This window comes from Arachis hypogaea, chromosome 14 (genome assembly GCF_003086295.3).
Source record: "Arachis hypogaea cultivar Tifrunner chromosome 14, arahy.Tifrunner.gnm2.J5K5, whole genome shotgun sequence".
Lineage (NCBI taxonomy): Eukaryota > Viridiplantae > Streptophyta > Magnoliopsida > Fabales > Fabaceae > Arachis > Arachis hypogaea.
In genome coordinates, this window is record NC_092049.1 from 108,496,405 (window position 1) to 108,516,781 (window position 20,377).

At 39.9% G+C, this 20,377-nt stretch overlaps 1 non-coding gene across 1 annotated transcript; it reads right to left on the minus strand.

Moving 5' to 3' along the window:
- Window positions 1-856: 856 nt before the first annotated feature.
- LOC112745582 (small nucleolar RNA R71) lies at window positions 857-964 on the minus strand. The gene has a single exon (XR_003173501.1). It is a non-coding gene; the product is annotated as a small nucleolar RNA R71 (small nucleolar RNA).
- Window positions 965-20,377: the final 19,413 nt, after the last annotated feature.

Here is a 20,377-nt window from a genome sequence, read left to right on the forward strand (position 1 = left end):
ATCTTTTTCTAATTTCAAAATCTTTTTCAAAAATCACTTTATTTCTTTCCTAATCTTAGTTTTCGAAAATCTCAATCAAATTTTCAAAATTTTTTTTAATCTTTTAAATTTCGAAAATTCTTCTCCTCTTTTCAATCCTTCTATTTAAAGGACTGAGACTCCTCATCAAGGTGCAATTCGAACTCTATCCCTCTTGATAAAGTTCGAATTCCCTCTTCTCCACCTCCTCCTTTTATTCTTCTTTTCCTCTGCACCTCAAAGAATCTCTATACTGTGACATAGAATATTCCATACTTTCTTGTTCTCTTCTCTTTCATATGAGCAGGAACAAAGATAAAGGCATACTTGTTCAAGCTGATCCTGAACCTGAAAGGACCTTAAAGAGAAAGCTAAGAGAAGCTAAAGCACAATTCTCTTTAGAGGGCCTAACAGAGCTGTTCAAGGAAGAAGAAGTCATGGCAGCCGAAAATAACAATGCCAACAATGCAAGGAAGGTGCTTGGTGACTTTACTGCACCTACTCCTGACTTCTATGGGAGAAGCATCTCTATCCCTGCCATTGGAGAAAACAACTTGAGCTTAAGCCTCAATTAGTTTCTCTAATGCAACAGAATTGCAAGTTTCATGGACTTCCATTGGAAGATCCTCATCAGTTCTTAGCTGAGTTCTTGCAAATCTGTGATACTGTCAAAACCAATGTGGTTGACCCTAAAGTCTACAAACTTATGCTTTTTCCTTTTGCTGTAAGAGACAGAGCTAGGACATGGTTGGATTCACAACCTAAGGAAAGCCTGAACTCTTGGGAAAAGCTAGTCAATGCCTTCTTGGCAAAGTTCTTTCCATATCAAAAATTGAGCAAGCTTAGAGTGGAAGTCCAAACCTTTAGACAAAAGGATGGTGAATCCCTCTATGAAGCTTGGGAGAGATACAAGAAATTGATCAGAAGGTGCCCTTCTGACATGCTTTCAGAATGGAGCATCATAGGAATCTTCTATGATGGTCTGTCTGAACTATCCAAGATGTCATTGGATAGCTCTGCTAGAGGATCTCTTCATCTGAAGAAGACGCCTGCAGAAGCTCAAGAACTCATTGAAATGGTTGCAAATAACCAATTCATGTACACCTCTGAAAGGAGTTCTTGAGATTGATACTCTGAATGCCATATTAGCTCAGAATAAAATATTGACCCAACAAGTCAATATGATTTCTCAGAGTCAGTCTGAAATACAAGCAGCAACAGGCAGTACTAAGGAAGCTTCCTCTGAAGAAGAAGCTTATGATCCTGAGAACCCAGCAATGGAAGAGGTGAATTACATGGGACAATCCTATGGAAACACCTATAATCCTTCATGGAGAAATCATCCAAATCTCTCATGGAAGGATCAACAGAGACTTCAACAAGGTTTCAACAACAACAATGGTGGAAGAAACAGGTTTAGCAATAGCAAGCCTTTTCCATCATCTTCTCAGCAACAGACAGAGAATGCTAAGCAAAGCCACTCTGACTTAGCAACCATTGTCTCTGATCTAATCAAAACCACTCAAAGTTTCATGACTGAAACAAGGTCCTCCATTAGAAATTTGGAGGCATAATTGGGTCAGCTGAGTAAGAAAATTACTGAACTCCCTCCTAGCACTCTTCCAAGCAATATAGAAGAGAATCCAAAAAGAGAGTGCAAGGCCATAACCACATCTCACATGGCCAAACATGGAGACGAGGAAGAGGCAGTGATTCCCACTGAAAAAGACCTCAATGGACATCCACTGACCTCCATGGAATTCCCTAATGAGGAACCATGGGAATCTAAGGCTCAGACTGAGACCATAGAGATTCTATTAAATTTACTTCTGCCATTCATGAGCTCTGATGAGTATTCTTCCTCTGAAGAGGATGAAGATGTCACTGAAGAGCAAGTTGCTAAGTACCTTGGAGCAATCATGAAGCTAAATGCCAAGTTATTTGGTAATGAGACTTGGGAGAATGAACCTCCATTGCTCATCAAAGAACTGGATGACTTGACTAGGCAGAGATTACCTCAAAAGATACAAGACCCTGGAAAGTTCTCAATCCCTTGTACCATAGGCACCATGACCTTTGAGAAGGCTTTGTGTGACCTAGGATCAAGCATAAACCTTATGCCTCTCTCTGTAATGAAAAAGCTAGGGATCATTGAGGTACAAGCTGCTAGAATCTCACTGGAGATGGTAGACAATTCAAAGAAACAAGCTTATGGACTTGTAGAGGATGTCTTGGTAAAGGTTGAAGACCATTACATCCCTGCTAATTTCATAGTCCTAAAGACTAGGAAGTGTATGGATGAATCCATCATCCTTGGCAGACCCTTCCTAGCCACAGCAAAAGCTGTGATTGATGTTGACAGAGGAGAATTGATCATTCAAGTGAATGGAGACTCCCTTGTGTTTAAAGCTCAAGGATATCCCTCTGTCACCATGGAGAGGAAGCACGAAGAGCTTCTCTCAATACAGAGTCAAACAGAGCCCCTATAGTCAAACTCTAAGTTTGGTGTTGGGAGGCCACAACCAAACTCTAAGTTTGGTGTTGAACCCCCACATTCAAACTCTAAGTTTGGTGTTGGGAGGTTCCAACATTGCTCTGAACATCTGTGAGGCTCCATGAGAGTCCACTGTCAAGATATTGATATTAAAGAAGCGCTTGTTGGGAGGCAACCCAATCTTTACTTATCTATATTAAATTTCTATTTTCTATTGTTATTTTATGTTTTTTTTTGTAGGTTGATGATCATGTGAAGTCACAAAAATAATTGAAAAAGCAAAAACAAAGTGAAAAACAGAATGAAAAATATAACACCCTGGAGGAGACAGTTACTGGCGTTTAAATGCCAGTAAAGGTAGCAGAATGGGCGTTAAACCCCCAGTCTGGCACCATTCTGGGCGTTTAACGCCAGAAAAGGGCACCAGACTGGCATTTAACGCCAGGAATGGGTAAGAAGCTGGTGTTAAACGCCATAAATGGGCAGCAGCCTGGCGTTTAACGCCAAGATTGGCAGAAAGGGGCGTTTTGCACGCCACTTGGTGTAGGGATGAGATATCCTTGACACCTCAGGATCTGTGGACCCCACAGGATTCCCACCTACCCCACCACTCTCTCTCTTCTTCACCCATTCACCAATCACCTCAATACCTCTTCCCCAAAAACCCCTCACCTATCAAATCCCACCATTCTCTTCACCACTCACATCCATCCTTCATAAAACCCCACCTACCTCACCATCCAAATTCAAACCACTTTCCCTCCCAAACCCACCCTCTATAGCCGAACCATACACCCCCCTCACCCCTATATAAACTCATCTTCACTCCTTCATTTTCACACAACCTAAACACCAATTCTCCCCCTTGGCCGAAATACAAAGCCCACTCTATCTCCTCTATTTCTTCTTCTTCTACTCTCTTCTTTCTTCTTTTACTCGAGGACGAGCAACCTTCTAAGTTTGGTGTGGTAAAAGCTAAAACTTTTTGTTTTTCCATAACCATTTATGGCACCAAAGGCCGGAGAAACCTCTAGAAAGAGGAAAGGGAAGGCAAAAGCTTCCACCTCCGGGTCATGGGAGATGGAGAGATTCCTCTCAAGGGTGCATCAAGACCACTTCTATGAAGTTGTAGCCAAGAAGAAAGTAATCCCCGAGGTCCCTTTCAAACTCAAAAAGAATGAGTATCTGGAGATCCGACATGAGATCCGAAGAAGAGGTTGGAAAGTTCTCACCAACCCCATTCAACAAATCGGGATCTTAATGGTTCAAGAGTTCTATGCCAATGCATGGATCACCAAGAACCATGATCAAAGTGTGAACCCGGACCCCAAGAATTGGCTTACAATGGTCCGAGGGAAATACTTGGATTTTAGTCCGGAAAATGTAAGGTTGGAATTCAACTTGCCTATGATGCAAGGAGATGCACACCCCTACACTAGAAGGGTCAACTTTGATCAAAGGTTGGACCAAGTCCTCATGGACATATGTGAAGAGGGCGCTCAATGGAAGAGAGATTCAAGAGGGAAGCCGGTTCAACTAAAAAGGCATGACCCCAAGCCCGTGGCTAGGGGATGGTTGGAGTTCATCCAACGCTTAATCATTCCCACTAGCAACCGGTCCGAAGCTACTATAGACCGGGCTATCATGATACATAGCATCATGATTAGAGAAGAAGTGGAAGTTCATGAGGTTATATCCCAAGAACTCTACAAGGTGGCGGACAAGTCCTCCACTATGGCAAGGTTAGCCTTCCCTCATCTCATTTGTCACCTCTGTAATTCGGCTGGAATTGACATAGAGGAAGACATCTTCATTGATGAGGACAAGCCCATCACTAAGAAAAGGATGGAGCAAACAAGAGATCCCACTCATGGACAAGAGCATGAGGAATTTCCTCATCATGAAATCCCTGAGATACCTCAAGGGATGCATTTTCCTCCACAAAACTATTGGGAGCAAATCAACACCTCCCTAGGAGAATTAAGTTCCAACATGGGACAACTAAGGGTGGAGCACCAAGAGCATTCCATCCTCCTCCATGAAATTAGAGAAGATCAAAGAACCATGAGAGAGGAGCAACAAAGGCAAGGAAGAGACATTGAGGAGCTCAAGCACTCCATAAGATCCTCAAGAGGAAGAACAAGCCGCCATCACTAAGGTGGACCCGTTCTTTAATTTCCTTGTTCTTTATTTTCTGTTTTTCAAAAATTGTGCTCTATGTTTATTTATGTTTGTGTCTTTATTACATGATCATTAGTGTCTAAGTGTCTATGCCTTAAAGCTATGAAAATGAATCCATCACCTTTCTTAAATGAAAAATGTTTTTAATTGAAAAAGAAAAAGAAGTGCATGAATTTCAAATTTTAAAACAGTTTAATTATCTTGATGTGGTGGCAATACTATTGTTCTTCTGAATGAATGCTTGAACAGTGCATATTTTTGAATTTGATTTTTTATGAATGTTAAAATTGTTGGCTCTTGAAGGAATGATGGGAAAAGGAGAAATGTTATTTGATAATCTGAAAAATCATAAAATTGATTCTTGAAGCAAGAAAAAGCAGTGAAAAGCTTGCAGAAAAAGGATATATGCAAAAAAAAAAAAAGAAGAAAGAAAAAGAAAAGCAAGCAGAAAAAGCCAATACCCCTTTAAACAAAAAGGCAAGGGTGATAAAAAGGATCCAAAGCTTTGAGCATCAGTGGATAGGAGGGCCCACAGGAATAAAATCCTGGCCTAAGCGGCTAAACCAAGCTGTCCCTAACCATGTGCTTGTGGCGTGAAGGTGTCAAGTGAAAACTTGAGACTGAGCGGTTAAAGTCGAGGTCCAAAGCAAAAAGAAGAGTGTGCTTAAGAACCCTGAACACCTCTAATTGGGGACTCTAGCAAAGCTGAGTCACAATCTGAAAAGGTTCACCCAGTTATGTGTTTGTGGCATTTATGTATCCAGTGGTAATACTGGAAAACAAAGTTCTTAGGGCCACGGCCAAGACTCATAAAGTAGCTGTGTTCAAGAATCAACATACTTAACTAGGAGAATCAATAACACTATCTGGATTCTGAGTTCCTATAGAAGCCAATCATTCTGAACTTCAAAGGATAAAGTGAGATGCCAAAACTGTTCAGAAGCAAAAAGCTAAAAGCCCCGCTCATCTAATTAATACTGATCTTCATAGATATTTTTGGAATTCATTGTATATTCTCTTCTTTTATCCTATTTAATTTTCAGTTGCTTGGGGATAAGCAACAATTTAAGTTTGGTGTTGTGATGAGCGGATAATTTATACGCTTTTTGGCATTGTTTTCAGTATGTTTTTAGTATATTTTAGTTAGTTTTTATTATGTTTTTATTAGTTTTTAAATAAAAATCACTCTTCTGGACTTTACTATGAGTTTGTGTATTTTTCTGTGATTTCAGGTATTTTCTGGCTGAAATTGAGGGACCTGAGCAAAAATCTGATTCAGAGGCTGAAAAAGGACTGCAGATGCTGTTGGATTCTGACCTCCCTGCACTCAAAGTGGATTTTATGGAGCTACATAAGCCCCATTGGCGCGCTCTCAATTGTGTTGGAAAGTAGACATCCTGGGCTTTCTAGCAATATATAATAGTCTATACTTTGTTCGAGATTTGATGGCCCAAACCGGCGTTCCAAGTCAGCTCAAGAATTCTGGCGTTAACTCCAAAACTGGCACAAAAGCTGGAGTTAAACGCCCAAACTGGCACAAAAGCTGGCGTTTAACTGCAAGAAAAGTCTCTATACGAAAATGCTTCAATGCTCAGCCCAAGCACACACCAAGTGGGCCCGGAAGAAGATTTCTGCATTAATTACTAATTTTTGTAAACCCTAGGCTACTAGTTCTCTATAAATATGACCTTTTTCTATTACACTTTTTGGACACATTTCATATACTTTCATAGTTCTTTTCACATTTGGGGGCTGGCCTCACGGCCATGCCTGGACCTTGTTCTTATGTATTCTCAATGGTGGAGTTTCTACACACCATAGATTAAGGTGTGGAGCTCTGCTGTTCCTCATGAATTAATGCAATTACTACTGTTTTTCTATTCAATTCACGCCTACTTCTTCTCTAAGATATCACTTGTTCTTCAACTTGATGAATGTGATGATCCGTGACACTCATCATCATTCTCACCTATGAACGCGTGACTGACAACCACTTCCGTTCTACCTTCGATTGAGTGCATATCTCTTGGGTTTCTAATCTAAGATTGGAACATTCGTGGTATAGGCTAGAATTATGGCGGCCATTCCTGATATCCGGAATGTCTAAACCTTGTCTGTGGTATTATGAGTAGGATCTGGGAAGGGATGACTGTGACGAGCTTCAAACTCACGATTGTGGGGTGTGTGACAGACACAAAGGATCAATGGATCCTATTCTGACATGATCGAGAACCGACAACTGATTAGCCGATGTTGTGATAGAGCATCAGGACCATTTTCACTGAGAGGACGGGATGTAGCCATTGACAACGGTGATGCCCAACATAAAGCTTGCCATGGAAGGGAGTATGAATGATTGGAAGAAGGCAATAGGAAAGCAGAGGTTCAAGGGGTACAAAGCATCTTCATACGCTTATCTGAAATCCAGCAATGAATTACATAAGTATCTCTATCTTTATTTTATGTTTATTTTCATCACCGTAAACTCCATAACCATTTGAATCCGCCTGACTGAGATTTACAAGATGACCATAGCTTGCTTCAAGCCGACAATCTCCGTGGGATCGACCCTTACTCACGTAAGGTTTATTACTTGGACGACTCAGTGCACTTGCTGGTTAGTTGTGCGGAATTGTGACAAAGTGTGATTCACGTTTAAGAGCTCCAAGTCCTTTGGCGCCATTGTTGATGATCACAATTTCGTGCACCAAGTGGTAATTGGATTATTTTGGATTTATTTAATGCAAATGATTACTTTTATCTTTAATTAATTTTCAAAGTTTTATTTTATTTAATTTATCATGTCTTCTTCTTATATTCTTATGAGTGTTTACATTCATGTCAATGGATTAGATTCCCTACTTGACATGGGGGTTGATTAGGAGGAGACACTTGAGTTGGAAGGCTTAAGTGATGGTTAAATTGGAAGTTGTTGGCTAATTCTGTATTTACTAACGCTAGACCTTCCCAAGGGAGAGGACTAGGATTTGCAAATAAGAGTTAGCTCAATTACTTGACTTTCCTTTATTTAGTAAGGGTTAACTAAGTGAAAATAACAACCTTTTTATACTACACTTGAGAGAATTCCAACAAGGATAGAACTTCCAATTAATCATTCCCCCAGTCAAGGCTTTTTATTTAGAATATTATAAACCTCTTTTAATTTTTATTGCACTAAATTACAATTGTTTATTTTCTATTACTCAATTCTCAAAACTCTCGAAAAAATCCTGATTAATAAATTAGCACCCTTTCTAGCAACTTGTTGGGAGACAACTTGGGACTCATACTCCCAGCATTTTTATTCTAAATTTTTTTGTGACAACCTTTCTAAATTGACGAGGCAGATTTTTGCTGGTTAAGAGCTATACTTGCAACGCTATTTTATTATATTATAATCTCTTAATTGGTCTAACTTCCGCCGCTCGTCAAGCACCATATCTCGGGGTTCCCAATTATGATTCTGAAAGGCGACATCTCCATGGAGATGTGTCGGGTTGGCAGTTGAATCGAGAACATGATATCACAGCCAATAGGACAGGCATTCATCATTTGCATTTTCTATCTATTTGTTTGCTTTGCTGACTTGTAATTGTATCCCTAATTGAATAACATGCCTATTTGCTTACTTGAATTACTTGCCTTATATGCTTCTATTTGTGTTTTACTTGCATTGTAATTAAGTGTGATTTCTACTAGGATTGAGGAGGTTCGGAAGGCAGTGGCGATGGGATCGCATGGAGGATAGGTTGGCGAAGGCTGTGGGACAGCGGTGTTTGGTTAGAATAGAAATCCCCTAAGATAGAGTACCCTGTTTATTTATGTTAAGATGTATATAATTATGCCTTATTGTTTTAGTATGCCTAAGATGAATCTTGTGATGGATATGAAGTCTAGGATTGCCTTTGGCGTCCCGGGGTCTTATATCCTACATTACTGGGCACTGTTACCATACTGAGAACCTCCGGTTCTCATACCATATTTCTGTTGTATTTTTTAGATGCAGGTCGTAACCCACCTCGGTGAGTTGCTTGGATGGTGACAGAAGTGGAGGATCCTGTTTCTCTTGGAGTCCTTTTGATTTATTTTGTCTATATATCTCTCACTTTTGTACTTTGCTTTTGCTTAAAGGCTTGTATTGAGAGAGAAAAACTTGTATAAGCTGATTTTACTGTCTGGTTTTTGTATAGTCTGTGTATAGCTAGCCGGCTTAAACTCTGCGAGCCGTGGCTAGATTTTCATGATATTATACTATTATCTTTTGCTATATCTTGTCTATATCTTGTGCTTTAAGTTAATAGCTTCGTCAGTACGTTTTGTGCTTTTCAAATCTTGTTTTTGAGCTATATCCTTCATCGGGCTTCTAGATATTATTAATTCTTTCAATATATTATATGTATGAGCTTAGAACTGTCGTAATCTCTGATTAACCTTTGCTTTACGACGCGAGGTAAAGCTTAGGCTAATTAGGGTATTACATCCTCCCCTCAACCTAGGAGGTTTAGAAACTCATACTGATAGAAAATACAATGATAAATGTGTAAAGTGTGCATCCCCCCTTGATGAGAGGTATAAAAGTCTTTAAATACTAAACTAATGACTAAGGATTATATTAAGAAGGGAAAAACAGTCTTTTAGTGCTAAAATCCACTTCTTGGGCCCACTTGGTGAGTGTTTGGGATGAACTTTGATGAGATCCACGTGCTAGGAGGCTCTAGAGCGTTGAACGCTGGCTAGGGGGTCCTCTTTGGGTGTTTGGACACTTGGTCTCCTCCTTTGGGCGCTGGACTCCTGGAGCGGGGCAGGAGGCTGGCATTGGACGCCAATTTTGGGCCTTCAATTCTGAAGCAAAGTATGGATTATTATACATTGCTGGAAAGTTCTGGAAGACAGCTTTCCATATCTATTGAGAACGCTCCATTTGGACTTCTGTAGCTCCAGAAAAGCTCTTTCGAGTGCAAGGAGGTCAGATCCAGACAGCATCTGCAGTGCTTTCTCTGTCTGTGATGAGCGGATATTTTATACACTTTTTGGGGTTAATTTCATATAGTTTTTAGTATGTTTTAGTTATTTTTTAGTTTATTTTCATTAGTTTCTAGGAAAAATTCATATTTCTGGACTTTACTATGAGTTTGTGTGTTTTTCTGTAATTTCAGGTATTTTCTGGCTGAAATTGAGGGAGCTGAGCAGAAATCTGATTCAAGCCGAAAAAGAACTGCTGATGCTGTTGGATTCTGACTTCCCTGTACTCAAAGTGGATTTTCTAGAGCTACAGAACTCCAAATGGCGCGCTTCCAATTGCGTTGGAAAGTAGACATCCAGGGCTTTCCAGAAATATATAATAGTTCATACTTTACTCAAGGATAGATGACGTAAACTGGCGTTCAACGCCAGTTCCATGCTGTAGTCTGGCGTCCAGCGCCAGAAACAAGTTACAAAGTGGAGTTCAACGCCAGAAAAGGATCCAAAGCTGGCGTTGAACACCCAAAACAGCCCTATGCACGTGATTAGCTTAATTCTCAGCCCCAGCACACACCAAGTGGGCCCCAGAAGTGGATTTCTACACCATCTATCATAGTTTGTTCATTTTCTATAAACCTAGGTTACTAGTTTAGTATTTAAACAACTTTTAGAGGTTTATTTCGCACCTCATAACATTTCAGATCTGAACTTTGTATCTTTTGACGGCATGAGTCTCTAAACTCCATTGTTGGGGGTGAGGAGCTCTGCTGTGTCTCGATGAATTAATGCAAGTATTTCTGTTTTCCATTCAACCATGCGCGTTCCAATCTAAGATATCCATTCGCAATTCAATATGAATGTGATGAACGTGACAATCATCATCATTCCTCCACGAACGCGTGCCTGACAACCACTTACGTTCCATCATAGAATGAATGAATATCTCTTAGATCTCTTAATCAGAATCTTCGTGGTATAAGCTAGATTGATGGCAGCATTCAAGAGAATCCGGAAAGTCTAAACCTTGTCTGTGGTATTCCGAGTAGGATTCAGGGATTGAATGACTGTGACGAGCTTCAAACTCGCGAGTGCTGGGCGTAGTGACAGACGCAAAAGGATAGTAAATCCTATTCCGGTACGATTGAGAACCTGCAGATGATTAGCTGTGCGGTGACAGCACATTTGGACCCTTTTCACTGGAAGGATGGATGGTAGCCATTGACAACGGTGATCTACCTACACACAGCTTGCCATAGGAGGACGTGCGTGCGTGAATCAGAAAACAAAGGAAAGCAGAATTTCAGAAGACAAAGCATCTCCAAAACTCCAACATATTCTCCATCATTGCATACAAGTATAATTTGTGTTCTGCCCTTTTATTCCTTGCAATCAAATTTGATAAGTGAATTATTTTATTGTTTTTCCTGACTAAGAGTTACAAGATAACCATAGATTGCTTCAAGCCAACAATCTCCGTGGGATCGACCCTTACTCACGTAAGGTATTACTTGGACGACCCAGTGCACTTGCTGGTTAGTTGTGCGGAATTACATTGTGAAGTAATTTTCGTGCACCAAGTTTTTGGCGCCGTTGCCGGGGATTGTTTGAGTTTGAACAACTGACGGTGAATCTTGTTGCTTAGATTAGGAAAATTTTGTCTTTTGGGTCAGAGTCTTTTATTTTCTTTTCAAAAATTTTTTCAAAAATAATTTTTTCTATTAAATCTCGTGCCAAACTTTAAGTTTGGTGTTTTCTTGTTGATTTTCCTTTGTTTTTCAAAAAATTTATTTTGGTTTTCTAAAAATTTTAAGTTTGGTGTTCTTTCTTCATGTTCTTGTGTTCTTGTGAGTCTTCAAAGTGTTCTTGAGTTTTCCTTGTGTCTTGATCTTAAAATTTTTAAGTTTGGTGTTCCTTGGTGTTTTCCCTCCAAAATTTTTGAAAACAAGGAGCATTAGATCTAAAAATTTTAAATCTTGTGCTATCTTATTGTTTCTCTCTTTCCTCTTTAAATTCAAAAATATCTTTTCTCTCTATTTTTAAAACAAATTTTAGAAATTTATTTTTAAAATTCAGATTTTTTTCAAAATTTAAAATCTTTTTCAAATCATCCTGACCACTCTCCCTCTCCTCATTTTTTCTAAAATCTTCACCTATTTTTATTTATTTTATTTTAATTTATTTTATTTTTGAAATAATTAAATAAATAGATAAATAAATAAAAATAATTTTTTTTTTATTTTACATCATCTCTCTTTCTCCATCATGGATCTAAGTGGAAATGAACAGTCCAGGAGGATTCTGGAGTCATATGCTAACCCCTCTACTGCTTCATATGGGAGTAGTATCTGCATACCCTCCATTGGAGTCAGTAGCTTTGAGTTGAATCCTCAGCTCATTATCATGGTGCAGCAAAGCTGCCAGTATTCCGGTCTTCCACAGGAAGAACCTACAAAGTTTCTGGCACAGGTTTTACAAATTGCTGACACAGTACATGATAAGGAAGTAGATCAGGATGTCTACAGATTATAACTGTTTCCATTTGCTGTAAAAGACCAAGCCAAGAGGTGGTTAAATAACCAACCTAAGGCTAGCATAAGGACATGGAAACAGCTGACAGAAAAATTCCTGAATCAATACTTTCCTCCAAAACGGATGACACAGCTAAGGCTGGACATCCAAGGCTTTAAACAAGGAGATAATGAATCTCTTTATGATGCCTGGGAGAGATACAGAGAGATGCTACGAAAATGCCCCTCTGAAATGTTTTTAGAGTGGGTTCAGTTAGACATCTTCTATTATGGGCTTACAGAAAGAGCTCAGATCTCTCTAGATTACTCAGCTGGTGGATCTATCCACATGAGGAAGACAATTGAAGAAGCTCAAGAGCTCATTGATACAGTTGCTAGAAATTAGCATCTGTACCTAAGCAGTGACCCTTCCATGAAAGAAGAGGCTAAAACAGTAACTGCTGAACTCAGTCCTGTAGAGCAAGCTGCTGAATTCAATCAGCAATTGGATTTTCTAACAAAGCAGTTAGCTGAATTCAAGGATAAACTACAAGAGACAAGGATGGCTAATATAAACATAGAAGTACAATTAAAGCAAACAAAGCAGCAGCTGTCAAAACAAATAACAGAAGAATGCCAAGCAGTTCAATTAAGAAGTGGGAAAGCACTAAATACCCCACTTCAAGGCAGCAGGAAACAAAGAAATGAGCAAACCACCCAAAATCCATCTGAGGATAGTAAGAGCCCAGGGAAAAATAATTTTGGCGCCAAAACGCCAGAAGTTGGGTGGAAGGCTGGCGCTGAACGCCCAGACCATGCTCAGGACTGGCGTTCAACGCCAGAAACAAGCAAGGATCTGGCGTTGAACGCCCAAAAGAAGCACAGTTCTGGCGTTCAAACGCCAGGAACAGATGAGGAGCTGGCGTCTAACGTCACTCCAGCTTCTAATTCTGGCACTCAATTGCCAGTGAGGGATCAAACACACACAAGTGCTGATAACAACCCATCTAAAAAGGCTTCTTCAACCACTTCTGTAGGAAATAAACTTACAGCAACTAAGGTTGAGGAATATAAAGCCAAGATACCTTATCCTCAAAAACTCCGCCAAGAGGAGCAGGATAAGCAATTTTCTCACTTTGCAGATTATCTCAGGACTCTTGAAATAAAGATTCCATTTGCAGAGGCACTTGAGCAAATACCTTCTTATGCCAAGTTCATGAAAGAGATCTTGAGTCATAAGAAGGATTGGAGAGAAACTGAAAGAGTTCTCCTCACTAAAGAATGCAGTGCAGTCATTCTGAAAAGCTTTCCTGAAAAGCTTAAAGACCCTGGGAGTTTTCTGATACCATGCACATTAGAAGGTAATTGCACCAAGACAGCTTTATGTGATCTTGGGGAAAGCATCAACCTAATACCTGCATCCACTATCAGAAAGCTTGGTTTAACTGAAGAAGTTAAACCAACCCGGATATGTCTCCAATTTGCTGATGGCTCCATTAAATACCCATCAGGCGTGATTGAAGACATGATTGTCAGAGTTGGGCCATTCGCCTTTCCCACTGACTTTGTAGTGCTGGAAATGGAGGAGCACAAGAGTGCTACTCTCATTCTAGGAAGACCCTTCCTAGCAACTGGACGAACTCTCATTGATGTCCAACAAGGGGAAATAACCTTGAGAGTCAATGATGATGAGTTTAAGTTAAACGCTGTCAAAGCCATGCAGCATCCAGACACATCAAAAGACTGCATGAAAGTTGATCTTATTGACTCTTTGGTAGAAGAGATTAACATGGTTGTGAGTCTCGAATCAGAGTTGGAGGACATCTTTAAAGATGTTCAGCCTGATTTGGAGGATTCAGAGGAAATGAAAGAGCCTCTGAAATTTCCTCTGGAAGAGGAAAAACCTCCTAAACCCGAGCTCAAACCATTACCACCATCCCTGAAATATGAATTTCTGGGAGAAGGTGACACTTTTCCAGTGATCATAAGCTCTGCTTTAAACCCACAGGAAGAGGAAGCACTTATTCAAGTGCTAAGGACACACAAGACAGCTCTTGGGTGGTCCATAGGTGACCTTAAGGGCATAAGCCCAGCTAGATGCATGCACAAAATCTTATTGGAGGATAATGCTAAACCAGTGGTTCAACCATAGAGGCAGCTAAATCCAGCCATGAAGGAAGTGGTGCAGAAAGAGGTCACCAAATTAATGGAGGCTGGGATTATTTATCCTATTTCCGACAGCCCCTGGGTGAGCCCTGTCCAAGTTGTCCCCAAAAAGGGAGGCATGACAGTGGTTCATAATGAAAAGAATAAACTGGTTTCTACAAGAACAGTTACAGGGTGGCGCATGTGTATTGACTACAGAAGGCTCAATACAGCCACCAGAAAGGATCATTTTCCTTTACCATTCATAGACCAGATGCTAGAAAGACTGGCAGGTCATGATTATTACTGCTTTTTGGATGGCTACTCAGGCTATAACCAGATTGCAGTAGATCCCCAGGATCAAGAGAAAACAACATTCACATGTCCATCTGGAGTGTTTGCTTATAGAAGGATGCCGTTTGGGCTGTGTAATGCGCCTGCAACCTTCCAGAGATGCATGCTCTCCATTTTCTCTGATATGGTGGAAAAATTTCTGGAAGTCTTCATGGATGACTTCTCAGTATATGGAGACTCATTCAGCTCCTGTCTTGATCACCTGAAACTAGTTCTGAAAAGATGCCAAGAGACCAACCTGGTTTTAAACTGGAAAAAGTGTCACTTTATGGTGACTGAAGGGATTGTCCTTGGGCATAAAATTTCAAACAAGGGAATAGAGGTGGATCAAGCAAAAATAGAGGTAATTGAAAAATTACCACCACCTGCCAATGTTAAGGCAATCAGAAGCTTTCTGGGGCAAGCAGGATTCTATAGGAGGTTTATAAAGGATTTTTCAAAAATCGCAAAACCTCTGAGCAATCTGCTAGCTGCTGACACGCCAATTGTGTTTGACACAGAGTGTCTGCAGGTGTTTGAAACGCTGAAAGCCAAGCTGGTCACAGCACCAGTTATTTCTACACCAGACTGGACATTACCATTTGAGCTAATGTGTGATGCTAGTGATCACGCCATTGGTGCAGTACTGGGGCAGAGGCATGACAAGCTTCTGCATGTCATTTATTATGCTAGCCGCGTTTTAAATGATGCCCAGAAAAACTACACAACCACAGAAAAAGAATTGCTTGCAGTGGTTTATGCCATTGACAAGTTTAGATCATACTTGGTAGGATCAAAGGTGATTGTGTATACTGACCATGCTGCTCTTAAATATCTACTCACAAAGCAGGATTCAAAACCCAGGCTCATAAGATGGGTGTTGCTTCTGCAAGATTTTGATATAGAAATAAGAGACAGAAAAGGGACAGAGAACTAAGTGGCTGATCATCTGTCCCGGATAGAGCCAATAAAAGGGACGTCATTCCCCTCTCTTGAAATCTCTAAGACTTTTCCGGATGAGCATTTGTTTGCCATTCAGGAAACACCATGGTTTGCAGACATTGCAAACTACAAAGCTGCAAGGTTCATTCCCAAGGAGTACAGCAGGCAACAAAAGAAAAAATTAATTACTGATGCAAAGTACTACTTGTGGGATGAACCCTATGTCTTTAAGAGATGTGCAGATGGCATAATCCGTAGGTGTGTGCCTAAAGAAGAAGCACAAAGGATCTTATGGCATTGCCATGGGTCACATTATGGAGGTCATTTCGGAGGTGAGCGAACAGCCACCAAGGTCGTCCAATGTGGCTTCTACTGGCCTACACTCTACAAAGATTCCCGAGAGTTTGTACGTAACTGTGACAGTTGCCAGAGAGCTGGTAATTTGCCTCACAGTTACGCCATGCCTCAATAAGGAATCTTGGAGATTGAGTTGTTTGATGTATGGGGTATTGATTTCATGGGGCCTTTCCCACCATCATACTCAAACACTTATATTCTGGTGGCAGTTGACTATGTATCAAAATGGGTTGAGGCCATTGTCACACCCACCAATGATACTAAAACAGTGCTGAAATTCCTCCAGAAACATATATTCAGCAGGTTTGGTGTCTCCAGGGTACTAATCAGTGATGGGGGCACTCACTTTTGCAACAAACAGCTTTACTCTGCCATGGTCCGATATGGGATTCGCCACAAGGTGGCGACTCCATATCATCCACAGACAAATGGGCAAGCTGATGTCTCTCTCACAGAGAACTAAAAAGAATCCTGGAACGGACTGTAAGTACCCGTAGAAAGGATTGGGCACGAAGCTTGGATGATGCTCTGTGGGCTTACAGAACAGCATTCAAGACTCCTATAGGGACCTCTCCATACCAACTTGTGTATGGTAAGGCATGCCACCTGCCCGTGGAACTGGAACATAAAGCCTACTGGGAAACCAGATTCCTAAACTTTGATGCCAAATTAGCTGGAGAAAAAAGATTGCTCCAGCTAAATGAGCTAGAGGAATTCAGATTTACTGCTTTCGAAAATGCCAAGCTTTATAAAGAAAAATAAAAAAAGTGGCATGACAAAAAGCTGTCATCAAGAATCTTTGAACCAGGACAAAAGGTTCTGTTGTTTAACTCTAGGCTCAGGCTATTCCCCGGGAAACTGAATTCCCGGTGGAGGAGACCATATGTGATTACAAGTGTATCACCATATGGTTATGTGGAGCTTCAAGATATTGATTCTGACAAGAAGTTCATTGTTAATGGACAGAGAATCAAGCACTATCTTGAAGGCAATGTTGAGCAAGAGTGCTCAAGGCTGAAGCTAGATTAAAAGCTCAGCAAGGTCCAGTTAAAGACAATAAAGAAGCGCTTGCTAGGAGGCAACCCAGCCATAGGGCATCACTTCCTCTAAGCATTTTGCCCTATTCTTGATTCTATTTGTTTATATAAAGTTCACTGATACTAAGGTAAAGAGTCAATTGTATAAGTTCATAGGGTTACAGAAGGATTCTGCACACAAAACAGAGAAAAAGAGCTCACTGGCAAGAAAACGCCAGTAAAAGTGTATTTTGGGCGTTCAACGCCCAAAAGAACCATCCACTGGGCGTTGAACGCCAGTAAGGATAGCCATCTGGGTGTTAAACACCAGAAAAAAGCTCCTTCTGGGCGTTTAACGCCAGATTTACAGCGTCCTGGGCGTTCAAAAAAACGCTCAGTGACAAAGGAGTTCCTGGCGTTCAACGCCAGAAAGAAGCAACAGCTGGGCGTTGAACGCCCAGGATGGTGGGAAGGAGGTAAATTCATTTTTTCTTCATATTTTTCATTTTAATCTCAATTTTCATGTTTCAATTCATGATTTCTTGCATAAACATGTTACAAACCCTGATTTCTAAAATCCCTATTTTCTAAACACCCTTCTTTAAAAATATTAATTATATCTTAATCCATAAGCACAAATCCTTTTTTCAATCCAATTCAACTCTTTTTCAAAATTTTCAAAACAAATCTATCTCTTTTCATTCAAAAATCTTTTCAACTAATCAATATCTTTTTCAAATCTCCATATTATCTTTTTCAAAAATCCAATTTTATCTTTTTCAAATATCTTTCATATCTTTTCAATTTTAAACTATATCTTTTCTTATCATACTTATTTTTTAAAATCATATCTTCTATCTTATCTTTCTCCCTATTTTCGAAAACCCCCCTCCCTTTTAAAAACCCATTCGGCCTCCTTCCTCTCATCCACCATCCTACACTAGCTCTCTTTCTATCCCTCTCCTTTCTCTTCTTTTGCTTGAGGACAAGCAAACCTTTAAGTTTGGTGTGTTTATCTGTGATCACTAAACCATACCCACCAAGATCATGGCTCCTAAAGGAAAATAACCCACTCCAAGAGGCAAGAAAGAGAGTGTTCCAAAACCACTTTGGAATCAAGGGAAGTTCTTAACTAAAGAACATTCAGACCATTATTACAAAATAATGGGTCTAAGATCAGTGATCCCGGAAGTTAGATTCGATCTGAAAGAAGACGAATATCCGGAGATCCAGGAGCAAATCTGAATCAGGAACTGGGAGATCCTAGCCAATCCTGAAACAAAAGTGGGAAGGAATATGGTCCAGGAGTTCTATGCTAATATGTGGCATACAGACAGACAAAGACTATCTGGATCAGCTATCTATGACTATCGGACCTTGGTCAGAGGAAAGATTGTTCATACCCACCCTGACAAGATCAGGGAGATCTTAAAGCTACCTCAGCTGAAAGATGATCCAGACTCCTTCAATAGGAGAATGATGAGAACAGACAAGGGCCTGGATAAGATTCTAGAGGATATATGTATCCCTGGAGCCAGGTGGACCACCAGCACGAAGGGTGTCCCAAATCAACTCAAAAGAGAAGATCTCAAACCAGTCGCCAGAGGATGGCTGAACTTCATTGGGCATTCTCTGCTGCCCACTAGCAACTGTTCTGAAGTCACTATTAGAAGAGCAGTGATGATCCATTGCATCATGATGGAAAAAGAAGTGGAAGTTCATCAACTGATTTCAACTGAATTTTACAAAATTGCAAACAAAAATTCCAAAGATGCCAGGTTGGCTTATCCAAGCTTGATTTCTATGCTCTGCAAGGACGCTGGAGTAAGGATGGGAATAACTGAGTATATCTCAGTTGAGAAGCCAATCACCAAAGCATCAATGGAAAAATAACAAGCACAGGATGACCCCATCAAGAAGAGAGCACAGGAAATTCTCCCAGAAATCCCTCAATCTGAATACTGGGAGTATCTTGAAACATCTATTACCAAGATGCAAGAAGCTATGGAACAAATACAGAAAGAACAGAAGGAACAAAGTAGCATTCTCTGCTATTTGCTTAAAGAACATGAGGAGCAAGTGCGTGACTTAAGGGAATTGAAGCGCCAGAAATTATCTCTTGAAGGACCAAGCACCCCGCAGATTAGAGGAACATCCACTTCCCAGAACAAAGGTTGTTAAATTCTAATCTTAGCCTTTACTCTGTGATAACTGTTTTTATTTTAGTTCTACCTTAGGAATCATATAGTAGTAATTAGTATCTATATTTTTGATTTTATCCCCAATTAAGCTATAATTTAATTTTATCATCATCATTAAACATGAATAAAATAGAAGAATTTCTTTAGAATAAGAGGCAATATTTTTCGAGTTTTTAATAAGATAAATTCTAATTATTTACATGTGGTGGCAATGCTTTCTGTCTTCTGAATGAATGCTTGAACAGTGCATATGTCTTTTGAATTTGATGTTTAAGACTGTTAAATATGTTAGCTCTTGAAAGAATGATGAACATGAGACGTGTTATTGATAATCTGAAAAATCATAAAAATGATTCTTGAAGCAAGAAAAAGCAGTGAATACAAAAGCTTGCAGAAAAAAAAAGGAGAGAGAAAATAGAGAAAGAAAAAGAAAAAGCAAGCAGAAAAAGCCAGTAGCCCTTAAAACCAAAAGGCAAGGGTAATACAAAAGGACCCCAAGGCTTTGAGCATCAGTGGATAGGAGGGCCTAAAGGAATAAAATCCTGGCCTAAGCGGCTAAACCAAGCTGTCCCTAACCATGTGCTTGTGGCGTGAAGGTGTCAAGTGAAAACTTGAGACTGAGCGGTTAAAGTCAAAATCCAAAGTAAAAAGAAGAGTGTGCTTAAGAATTCTGGACACCTCTAATTGGGAACTTTAGCAAAGCTGAGTCACAATCTGAAAAGGTTCACCCAATTATGTGTCTGTGGCATTTATGTATCCGGTGGTAATACTGGAAAACAAAGTGCTTAGGGCCACGGCCAAGACTCATAAAGTAGCTGTGTTCAAGAATCAACATACTGAACTAGGAGAATCAATATCACTATCTGAATTCTGAGTCCTATAGATGCCAATCACTCTGAGCTTCAATGGATAAAGTGAGATGCCAAAACTGTTCAGAAGCAAAAAGCTACTAGCCCCGCTCATCTAATTAGAATCTGAGCTTCACTCAAAAACTCTAAGATATTATTGCTTCTTAAATTATTTGTATTCTATTTTATTTATCTAGTTGCTTGAGGACAAGCAACAGTTTAAGTTTGGTGTTGTGATGAGCGGATATTTTATACGCTTTTTGGGGTTAATTTCATATAGTTTTTAGTATGTTTTAATTAGTTTTTAGTTTATTTTCATTAGTCTCTAGGCAAAATTCATATTTCTGGACATTACTATGAGTTTGTGTGTTTT